Here is a 12,157-nt window from a genome sequence, read left to right on the forward strand (position 1 = left end):
CTAATTAATTTTCATTGCCTATGATAAAATTTATCAGTTGGATGTGTTATCTTCATGTTGTTGATGAGCAGTCACCGACGGAAAATGGAGACTTATAGAGGACAGAAAGTGAAAAGAATAATAATCTAATTCCCTAATGATTACTCATTTGGGATTAAAACCCGTAGTTGTACAAAGATGTTGGCAGTGTCTAGCCAGTAGGGTAATGAAAAGAAAACGCGGGCAATAGATCTGATCGAAGTTCAACAGCCGTACTTCTGAAGCTAAAGAACACACTATTCAGTTTTGATTGAACATTCCGTTTCCTTGCAGATATTCATATCTGCCTCTTTTTCCTGTACCCGTGAATCTAGTTCTTTCCCATCAATCACCAAGAGAAGTTTCGCTTAGACATGATGATTACAAGCATCTAGGAATTCTAACCCGGGTGTATTTGGTAACTGCCTTCTTTAACCACCGTGCTGAGATGGTGGCAAACACAGAATCTGGAGCAACATTGAATTGGCTGTTTTATTACACTCTTCTGTATCAATAAAGGAATAGAAGTCAAGTTACCATCTTCCAATATCGAGCCTCTTCACCAAGACCTAGAATCAATAAGGCAACCGGAATGGAAATACCTTTAAAATGGCTCCGAGTGTATCCTGTTTATTTACGACAGATACACGTATTAAAAAGTAAATTAATTAAAAATAAATAAAACTTAGATAACAAATGTCTTTTCACTGACGCAGAACTTCAGGTTAAACTAGAAAATTAATAAATTAAACTATTTGTTAAAATTTCAGCGTTTAAAATTAAGAAAAACGCTTACAACAAATAGGGCATAAAATATCAATCAGTTCAGCTGTCAAAGCAACGCTATCTATCACAGCCTGTTATAAACAAGCTTATCCTTTATTTACTTGATCGATAAATGTTATGAATGACAGTTCAAAAATCAGTGAATTAAAAAGCTTATCACATTTTGTAAAGGATCAAACCCAGTAAAAAAATAAATAATTGGATAACATGTTTGATGGGAGATAAAGAATTAAAACGAAAATAGATAATATGATAGCAGTTAAAATGACACAGACCAAAAATAACTTTTCACATCTGTATACAATTAAAAGTGGGAGCTCCTTGAATTCAGAAGACAAATTAGTGCTCTATTGTGACCTTTCTATCACGGAGTTACGCTCTAAGTTCTGCGGGTAAGTCTTTAAAGTTTCAACAATCAATGACATTAACGCACAAGGTTTTCTCTTTCATAAAGATATCGCTACCAGATAAAAATTCGAATTTCAAATCAGTTTACCTAAAATTTAAAAAAATCTGATGCGGACACCCCATGACTTCTTCATACAGCTTACTAAATTATACACATTTTTTGCTACACTTCATTTTAACTTGTTTCCTCGAATTATTCTAACTTAATTAACCAATCCCTCGAGGCAAGTTGAAAACGATATCTAAAATTGCAAATTTCAAAAGTAAGTATCCCGGTGAAATTCGGTATTTAAAACTCTTCTGTAATTAGATGTATATATATGACTATGATCAATGACTGCGAAAATATAGGCTAGGTAAAGAATTCAAGCCGTGTAAGGGGAAGTAGGTATATATATGTTTGCTTCCGATTGTAAAAGAAAAGGAGAGATGCAGAACTAGATGTTTTAGTAGACCCATGCACAAAATTTCAACGTTCTACGACTAGTTATGGGAGAAACATACATACGTACGTACAGATGTCACAGAAAAAGTCCCTTTTGAATCCATTTTACACTTCGTTTTAAAAAAAAGATCCTTTATTCTGTCCGTACGTAGAGATATCACGAACAAGAATCGTCCGAAGGGGTTCGGGAATGGTCAAAATGGACATCTCTGTTGAAATATGATACCCCAAATTTTTTCGCGATTACAATACTTCCTTTCTCCTTCGTACAAGGAAGTAAAAAATGAAACCATTGTTTTTAAATGTACTAAAAAAATAAGTACATTCTTAAACTGTTTTCATACATTATTGATAAAAAATAATTCGAGTTCTGTTTTCTAAACACATATTTTCACATTCTTTAGTAGAGCAAAGAAATCGAAATGCACCAGGAAACATATCAAAAGAACAAAACGTTTTGAAAGAAAATAAACGCCTCGTTTAATAATGTTTAAAAGGACCATCAGTTGTTGAGTGGCTATGACCACAGAACATTGATAATTTGAACCTGTTTCGAATACCAGGGAAGAGTATGGTTGCACGTTTTTTTACTCCTCATGTAAAAAAAAAGTCTGATGTGTACACCACATGACTTCCTTGTACGGAATATTAAATTATATGTATTTTTTCTTGCATTTTATTTAAACTTATTAGATTGAATTAAACCTACTTCGCCGACAGCGCATAAACCACAATAGAATAAATGCATTCTTTAAAATTCACTTTGTTTACCATAGCGACACTCTGGCGCTAGGTTTACTTAACAGTATTATATTTCATTCATATTATAACTCTGAATGCACAAAATGTATATCATTTAAAGAATTACCTAATCGTTGCCACATGTTCTATTCAAATACTATAATAAAGCTAGAACTATGTATAAAAGAAATTAAGCAAATAAAACAAAAAAGGAAACAGTTTTTCACAGATGATTGAGTATTTCTCATTTAATTAATTCAGTTCTTACTTCGCGAGAAGGCAAAAATACATAAAAACTCAAAATATCTATATTAAAAATTACGAAGTAAATTTCAAACGCCTATTTCCTCGAAAAAATTCCAGAAAGAATTAAGCATGATTTAATTGGCAATAATAAATTAATGCGTTATCTTTGTTGTTGCGAAGCTAAGTTTCTCTAGATTGGCAAAAAATCCACTAGTCTCCTGTTTCAAATGTAAACATCAATGGCCGCCATTAAAAACAGTCTTAGCGGCAATTAAACAACTTTAAAATTGCTGATAATTCTAAAAATATTACACACAGATTTACTAAAGGCATAAAATCCTTAACCGGATGATAAAAACAACATAATTCAATCATTTTTAAAGAAACAAATGTACAATTTACAAACATATAAGAGTAAAGAAACTGAGATCACTGAGCCGGGTAATAGAGTGGATATAAATATATTTATATACGTTTTGGTGCGGCCGATTGCAACCAAAATACGAAGTGCACATCTACATGTTATAGCAGCCCTATATACAAAATTTCAATGTTCTGAGGCTACTCGTTTTTGAGTTATGCGAGATACGTACGTACGCACGAAAAATTCTCTTCAGAATTAATTTTAAAGCAGTTTTATAATTTTTTTGAAGGAAAAGAGTATTTTATTCTGTCCTTACGTACAGATATCACGCAAAAACATCGTTAAATTGCATTCGATAGCGATCAAAATGGATATTTTCGTTGAAATATGCTTCCTTTTTACTTCGTACAAGGAAGTAAAAAACATAAGCAACCCCTTCTCTTTATACAGTTAACTTTGTTGCGCTTAGTCATAATCAGTAACAATTAAAACTATCAAACGAAGATATCAGCGTATATTTAATACATAGGATAATTCAAAGGTATTAAAGCATATTAAAGAATAAGTACCCTTTAGTAAATTAAGCCATATAGCTAAAATTAGAAGTAAATATAAATCAATTAATTCTCTTGCATGGAAATTACAATATATGTCCAAGCTACTCTCCTTTTAAACTTAAATCACACGATGGCATATTTGCAGAAATATGTAATTACAACATCTCCTCTCGCTTGGTGGTAATTTTCGATTTAAATACCTTCTGGCGGTTCCTCATTCGAATTGTGTTATCTGCATATAAATATGCACTTGCATTATGCAAATGTGCGTATGTTAAATATGTATTATATATTGATATACATTTTATAATGTGTAAGTAAATTTTAGTGTTTAGCAGTTTTAGTTTTTTGTTATACTTACTATACTTTAAGTTTTCGAAAGTTCAGAAGAAATTATGAAGCACTTCGCATTTACTTCCACTCTTTTATTAAGATTATATCTGGGCGAGACTGATGTTTGTGTTGAAAAATTAAAGCGTAATATTTTTAACAACTTTTAAATATAAAATTATGTGAGCAGAAGTCTCGCATCGACCAAAAGCACAGTCCTTGACAGAAGAGACCCTGCCTGTTTCCCATAACATATATATGCAGTTCCCTTTTTTAATCAACATCAAGACAAGACTTAATTTTACATTAAATTTCAAACTAGCTGTAGCTGAATTCGGGACTCTACACAAAGTTTGTCCGCCTAAGATAAGGAGTACATTCAAGGAGGATTTTTTTAAAGAATTTGGCAAATATTTATATTGCTCATGGGGGGGGGAGTATGAAAACCTACGCAGTAATCCTTTTCGCGGAGAAACGAAACCCCAGGTCGAACAACGGGTTCAACAGTCTTATCTACTCACCTTTAGTAAACAATTTGGAAAAAACGCGCTAAGACGTTTTTCGTATATAAATCAAAATTACAATGGTAGGTTTTTCATAAATATATATTACTTCAATACATATATAAAGATTTAAATGATCTGCATATCAGACATTTATTTATAGCCGTAAGAAATTAATACAATACATTAAAGTAATGTTATTTTATTAATGTCCTCTGATTTTAATTTTTAATACACAGCAGACAGAAATCAAAAGTGTTTGGAGTTCTTGACTGTTACCGTTAGAAAACTGAATGTTTTTCATTATGGTATCTTAGATCTGCATTCTGTGTTTTATATTACGATAATTATTTCTGAAAAATGTGGCTACAAGATTTACCGACATAATGTATGTAATTGCGAGCATCTCGTACAGCGTCATTCTTGAAGCCAGAATTCTTTACATGAACCTATTACCCATGTCTTTGGTCTCCTCCCTATGTTTTTAAATAAACTAGGTTAGATTAGGTTATCTGAATATGGCAAATTTCCCTAAGAAAAGGGGAGACTTTCTGAGGAAAACTAGCTTTTATTTATGTTACACATGGGAAAAACCATGAAAACCAAACATTCAGCTATCCCGTTCGCCAGGGTTCGAACACAAACTATTCGAACTACCAACACTCCTTGAACAGTCTTAACCACTCGGCCACTGGCGGAGCGTTTTTAAATACAACTGAATAAGATTAATATTATATCTGTAATGTGTAATTTTTGTAACTCTTTCCATTCTACGAATATCCTTATTCTTTAAGTAAAGACCATTCTATGCATACGTATGAGTCAAAAAAAAATATTACTACTGTAGCATATCATGATCTGTATATGTTAATAGGCTACATGAGCGTTATAGAAGGAAGACCAATAAGCACGTTTTGAAAACTGGAGTCAAAAGATACTATGGAATTTTAAAATAGCTACAGTTACACAATAAAATTCTACATTTAAACAAAAATACTTACATCTCATAAAATGTAATAAGTACGAAAGAATGTCCGCCGTCAGTTACTTACTGCAGCTAGCAAAGTATTTTTGCGTTTCGTACCCCCATATCGAAAAATTCAAAAGCAAAGATGCCTAACATTTAAAAAATCTTTGGAAGTGCGTTGAAATGTATATTACAGCGGCGATAACGAAAGCACAATAGACTTACTTATAATACAGTTTTCTGATCTTTTTTAAAAAGGTTGTAAATCTTCATTTGCAATACAAAGAATCTGCTGCACCAAGGGTATATTTCATAAAAGGCATTTAATAAAAGGCCACTTTATTCACCGTTCTTTTTGAAGTTTTATTCACCGTTCTTTTTGAAGTTTGAAGCATGAAAATTTTTTCAGGTAAACACATCAGCGCTTCTCAACAAGAGACGATAAAAGAAAATTCTGTGAGGGGGGAGAATGAGGTACTCCAGTTCCCCCTTCCACAACGGTGACAAAAGCAAAAAATATAAAGCAGAAATCTCAGTTTTTCGTTGAGTGAGAAAAAGGAAGTTCTTTCAAAAATCTTTGCCTGAAGCGTCACAACTGTGAGTAGATTTTTTTTTTTTTTTTTTTTTTTTTTTTTTGTTTATTGCTCCCTTCCCCCTTGAAACAATTCCGCCGGCGATCTCGGTTTCATTTCGGCGAGCGGTAAAGCATTTTATGGACAAGAAACTGGAATTGGAAGCGACTTCAAGTATAAAACAGGCTTCCGAAAACAAACATTAAGTCGGGAAAGGAATGAAACAAATTTTTTCTATATAGCAGTTTTTCGCACAGATGGAACCAGGCTATAAAACCAAGTAAAATAGAAAGACAGAAAAACTGAATGATTTGAAATAAAAGGTTTTTCTTTCACAGTAGGAAGCCGAAACGGCGAAAAGATACAAATTTTGGAAAATATTTTTATGACGGAGAAGTCAGGAAAAGAATTAAGGTGTTACTTTTACACTAGCTAAGGGAAAACCGAGTAGCTGACTGTCAAAATAAAGTTCTTTATCATTTTACTATGTAGTAATGGAATACGTTAGTGTTGGTGTATTTAATTATGGCAAAGCACACGAGGGCTATCTGCCTAAAGGGAGGGATGCCTTTCGTGGAGGACTTTCTAAAGGAAACTGGCTCGTATACACGTTACACATGGGGAAAACCACGAAAACGCCCATGCAGCCAGCCCGTTCGCGGGATTCGAACCTCAGACCGAACTACCAGTGTTCAGCGTCTTTACCGCTCGGCCGCTGGTGGGCAGTAATGGAATACGAAGCGTAGCCTTTAAATGTTTCATTAAAATGTTATCCGATGTGATAGCACTGATAGTTTTGTTCGACGTTCGAATCCCGCGAAGGAGCTGGCTGCATGAGCGTTTTCGTAGTTTTCACAGCATGTAACGTGTATACGAGACAGTTTCCTTTAGAAAGGCCTCTACGAAAGCATCCCACCTCTTAAGCAGATAGCCCTCGAGGCTTTGTCGTAATTATACAAACTTAATAAAAAAAAACTTTTTATTTCTATGCCTCTTTTTATTTCTGCCGCTAGCTATTTATACTAAGTAAGAAAAGTATCAGTAGAACTTATATTGCATTTATCAAGTCTGATTCAATCTTGCACAGCCCACTAGCGGTCGAGCGATCTGCCGAACACTAGTATTTCGACCTGGTTTCAAATCTATGTGAACTTGTTAGCCACATGGGAGTTCCCGCAGTTAAGCATTCCACAGCTTACGAAGATAACCATCGCATACTTAGCCATATTTTAAATAACCCTATCTACTGTAGCGCTACCAGTGTTCCCTTTATATTTAAAGTTACAGAGGTGTAACTAGAAAGACAGAACGTCCCCTATTTTAATGTTAAAAATACCTGACGTACTTTGTCAAATTATTATGTATTCATAGAAGTCTTAAAACTATATTATTATAGCGATAAATCCAGTTTGAGTTTTAATACATGATCACTTCCCCGTTGTACATTTAAAAACACTACGACACTACGAAATACAGGATTACTTAAAAGAAATGGATTAAATTTTTATTAATCAAAAAGTATTTGTTTTTATCAAAACGCGTATAATAAAATTTTTATAAGGAAATCTTTTAAGTTTGTGATGTCCTCTTTTCGTTTGTTTTTCTCATGTAACAGCTCTTCATGTTAGTCGAACAATATGGCTGTCAATAAGGTGGAAACGCTTTTTGTGTCCTTGAATATGAAAAAAAAAAAAAAAAAAAAAAAGAAAGAAAAAAACCCTATGTTACAATTGTAGAGCACCGCTTCAGAATACGGTCCATCAACAAGTGCGTACTGTATCTATGATTCGAGCAAGAAATTTGAGGAAACTGGTTGTCTGTGCAAAGAACCCTAACTACTCGGACTACTTGCACGAGAAGAAACAGTGAATCATGTTCCTGAGAATTAGATGCGCAGTCCGAGGAAGTCAACAACACGTGCAAGAAAAAAGCTTGGAATTCCACAAAAGACGTTCAACAGACATGACTCTGGCATCTTTTCCACCAAGAATTCTTGATTTAACACAGGGGACTATTTGCGTGGATTCATCAAGGGCTGAGTTTTCGTCTGCTTTTCCCACACGCTGAGCAATCTTATCAGAAGAGATTGCTGCGATACATGCCTATACGTATTTGAGAAAAAAACGTGATAAAAGCATTAATATTTATCGTGTCACAAAACGATCAAACGTGGAACATTTGTAACTAAGCCACACGAACTTCTGGACATACTCTTCTAACAGTTTAAGGTAATCCAGCTATATTGTTTTTGAATGTCTATTTCCTTTAAGCTAATTCTACATAATTAGAGCATTTCATAACTTATGATATGTAAGCATAAACATCGTGTCATAATTAATCGCGTACATGAAGTGGTTACTTTATTTTCACGCACCGTAAAAAAAGCTAATGGAATAAATTAAGTCAAGCTTAATTCCAACGATGCGTCTAAAATTCTTTTTCCCACCTCTAAATTCAAATACCATTTATATTTCACTATCACCGGCAAATTAAGCGAACCAAAAACGTAAACTCACTTGCGCTGAGAAACTGAACTTAAAATGAGAACTATTTTTATTTATCACAAACAATTTAGTGAGGTTTGGTTTTAGATGAAGCTGAGGTATACAAATCTCTTGTCCACTAAACTTCAAGTATAATATTTTTTTACTACAAGTAGGATGGAATATAATGGTAGATTACATAGCATGAATTTAAGACCCATTGTCTGTCAAAACAAGATAAAATATATTAATAATTTCACAAGATTTCGTAATCGGGTATTTCTTCGAAAGAAAAAAATATCCAGTAGTAGTGAAAAACGAACAGTTCACAGATAGGATTCAAACTCGCAGGCGGAATTGCAAAGATAGCTAACTGATAAGGAAAGGATAGAGCGACCTAGATAAGGAATTTGAAAACTTGCTCTACTGATTATTTTAAGCTTTTCAGAAACCAGTCCTCGCTTTCCCCCAAAAAAGCATGCGTCAGAAAATTCTTTACCATGGTAAAAGCCAAGGATATTCTCTTGAACTTCTTTGACTTTTACCAAGGACGTGATGTTCAGCAGCATTTAAATGAAAACACGTCCGAATTTAGAGCCTTTTGTTAATATACTTCTTTTTCAGGAGGAAAAATGTTTCCCTTGGAAACAATGGCCTTCTAACTTGGTTAACATTTCATCAACCAAAAATGTGTCTACTTGGCAGCAATAGTTAAGAAATCAAAATGAGTCTGGATGCTTCAAAATTTACAAATCGACAAAAAACTTACTTTTCGGCAAATTTGCTTTTCTACTGCAATAATTCCAGTTCGTAAAGCTATTTTCCCAGATACATGGATTCATTTCCCTTCTTGCATATTATTTTAAAATAAACAGAATATATCTAGTTGAAAATTTGTACTGGTATTGAGCAATTCGAGAACTACAACTTTCAAATAAATGTTGAATCTTCAGAGATACAAAATTTATTGCATCAATTCCACTCAATGAGGGCAGCAAGGTTTACTCGCATTTAAATCTTAGGGAATGGCAGAATGGAAAATAATTTTTATTTTGTTTAGCTTTTTATTACTAAGGTTAAATATTGATAAAATTGTTTAATAAAAATTTACATAATAATAGATAATCTAGATAATAATTCAAATAAAAATTTTAAATCAGCATTGCACCCGATTCTGTAATTTTTCATAAACGGCAAGCAAAATAATGGTTAGTCAATGGAAAGGGCACTGTGTCAACCACGACCGAGTTTTCAACTTGACTTCACAATTCCGGTTTAACAAGATTAGAATTTCCTTTTCCACCTTTACTTCTCAACATATATTACCAAAAATTTGTTCTTTTTCCTTTCTTCTTTTTCGGTTCCCTTTTCAGTTTGAAACAGGGAACTGGGTTTCTTAGACTGTAACGTGTTAGTGAGACGAAGAGGTTGCCATGCTAGGAGCAACAGACTAAAATGGCGCATAAATCTTCGCAAAATAATACGGTCACGTTTTGCAGTGTTCATAAAGTGTAGGAGGAGATGTCTCCGACCTATATACATAGTAAAAACTCGTTCTTAGACCATGAAGAAATAAATAACAGTTCAAAAGAGTGTGGAAGACGAGAGGAATTGCAACTATAAACAAGTGACAAAGTGCACGAATTTTAATTAAGAAAGTTCTTATCAATAAAGCAACTGCAAGAGACTATGGGAAAATACTCAGCTTTTTCAACCCTCCCTTTTAATAAGCACAGGAAATCACAGCAATGAAAGTGCTTAAAAAAGTGTGAAATGTGCGACTTTACATTAGCAGTCCCCTTCCCTTTTTTCCTAACAGCTTGAATTCCTCAAAAAAAAAAAAAAAAAAAAAAAAAAAAAAAGGTCGCGGAGAAAAGTCATATACCTTTATAAGATATTTAATGAAAACTCTAACTCTCTGTTAACTTCACCTAAGAACGATCGTATTTGAGAGAAAATATTAATGCGAGTTTGTAGTATAATTTATATAATTCCTCATTTTACTTCCATGTACGAAGTAAAGGAAGTATTGCAATCGCGAAAAATTTTGAGTATCATATTTCAACGAAAATATCCATTTCGACCGCTCTCCCAACCATTTGAACGATGTTTTTGGGTGACATCTGTACGTACGGACAGAGTAAAAGACTGTTTTTGCCAAAAAGGATTGTAAAATGCATTTAAAATGGATTCAGAAGAGACTTTTTCTGACGTCTATACGTATGTATGTATACTGCGTCAAAGAAAAAAAAGGGACAGTTCTATATCTCCCGGTCTACTGGGCCGATTGACGAAATTCAACTTTCGTTTTTCATGTCTCGAAAGCGCGACTTAGGATATGTGTTAGATTTACATATAACATTGTTCTTATATAGATACTTTGACACAAAATCGAACTTTTTCTGAATCCAAATTATGTCAAACTCTCAAGTTTTGTAAAAATCGCACGAGTAGTTTCTAAAAAAATTAGCTCTCAAAATTTTAGCTCCTCTACGTGAATTTTGTATATGGGACTGTTAAAACATGTAGTTATGCATCTTCCTTTTCCGTTGCAATCGGCTGCACCAATCGTACATAAATATATATGTAAGATATAACAAAATATGACAGCTGTTTCAAAATATAATTGACGATCTCAAAATTAACATTCTAAATTTGATGATCTACCCCTAAATTAATCTCTTCTCACAGGTTCCAGAGTTTTCTATATTACGTAACGTTTTAATGCAGATACCTCTTGTCCAATCAAATTAATTCTAAACCAAAACTCTGAACTGAAACTTTCCCACTCCCAGCCTTCTTCCTATGAAAGTACTATAACCTTCCCTTTTTTCCGCATAGCTCTCCTGCTGGCAAGACGCTTTTAAACCATGCTGCTGCTTACTTACTTAAGACGACGCTCTAATTCAAACTGCAATTTATGTATTCAAATATAATTAGGAAACATCTTGTCTGAAAAAGGATGATTTGATATGCATGGAAAAAATAAAGATTGTGATTTTTCAAAATATGTTGTGCTAAATTGCGTCATCATACTTTCCACTCTGCCACCTTCAAGCCACTACGGTCTTCTCGGTCATCTACGCAGTATCGTAAGCTGTTGAGAGTTCCACTGCTTTCATCTACACATTTGCAATCATTACATATATATTTCCACTCTGTTATCTGGATCGGTGAGCTTAGTTTTCTTTCTTACATATTGGTAAATTGTGCATTTTTTGCTTTAAAAGTGTTTGAATTATGTTGTTTTTATGTGCCGGTTAAAGTTTTCATGTCTTTAATCTGCACGAGGTAGTTGTAGTAAGACATGAGTAGAATTATCAACTATTTAAAAGTTTACGTGGCGTGTGAACCTTAACAAAGCCGCCTTTGTTTACATTTAAAACTCAGAAGAATAGTGAATTAAGTCAGTTTCTGCAGCTTCAATTTCTTTTTGCCGAGTGGGATCAAAAGTAAATGTTAAGTTTTCTGCACCGAATCTGCCTTCTTACTCTCTGGTCGAATTGCTTGTTTTTTCGTAGAAACTCTAATTTTAATTGCAAAACTTGTTTTCTTTAAACTGTTTTAACTGGTGTTTTAGGTTTTTCTGTATTTGACAATTTTTAATGAAGATGCTTTCAGTTTTTATGTATTTTTGCCTTGCCGCGAAGTGTGAACTGAATTGACGGAATGAGAAATATATCTCTAATGAATTTCGAGGAAATACGTTTAAATGAAATGCAGCAAAAAATGCGTGT

At 33.6% G+C, this 12,157-nt stretch overlaps 1 protein-coding gene and 1 long non-coding RNA gene across 3 annotated transcripts in view; one reads left to right on the forward strand and one right to left on the reverse strand.

Moving 5' to 3' along the window:
- Positions 1-12,157, reverse strand: part of LOC118185709 (proprotein convertase subtilisin/kexin type 4-like) — a 553,482-nt gene that overhangs the window by 496,273 nt on the left and 45,052 nt on the right. The gene's annotated exons all lie outside the window — the stretch shown is intronic.
- The window catches only part of LOC118194713 (uncharacterized), a 64,401-nt gene that overhangs the window by 50,848 nt on the left and 1,396 nt on the right, over positions 1-12,157 (forward strand). The window contains exon 2 of the long non-coding RNA XR_004759136.2: positions 5,775-5,962. This is a non-coding gene — a long non-coding RNA (uncharacterized LOC118194713). The remainder of the gene's footprint in view (positions 1-5,774; positions 5,963-12,157) is intronic.

This window comes from Stegodyphus dumicola, chromosome 2 (genome assembly GCF_044657685.1).
Source record: "Stegodyphus dumicola isolate Sdum_Otavi_A_Nest chromosome 2, ASM4465768v1".
In the NCBI taxonomy this organism is placed as follows: Eukaryota; Metazoa; Arthropoda; class Arachnida; order Araneae; family Eresidae; genus Stegodyphus; species Stegodyphus dumicola.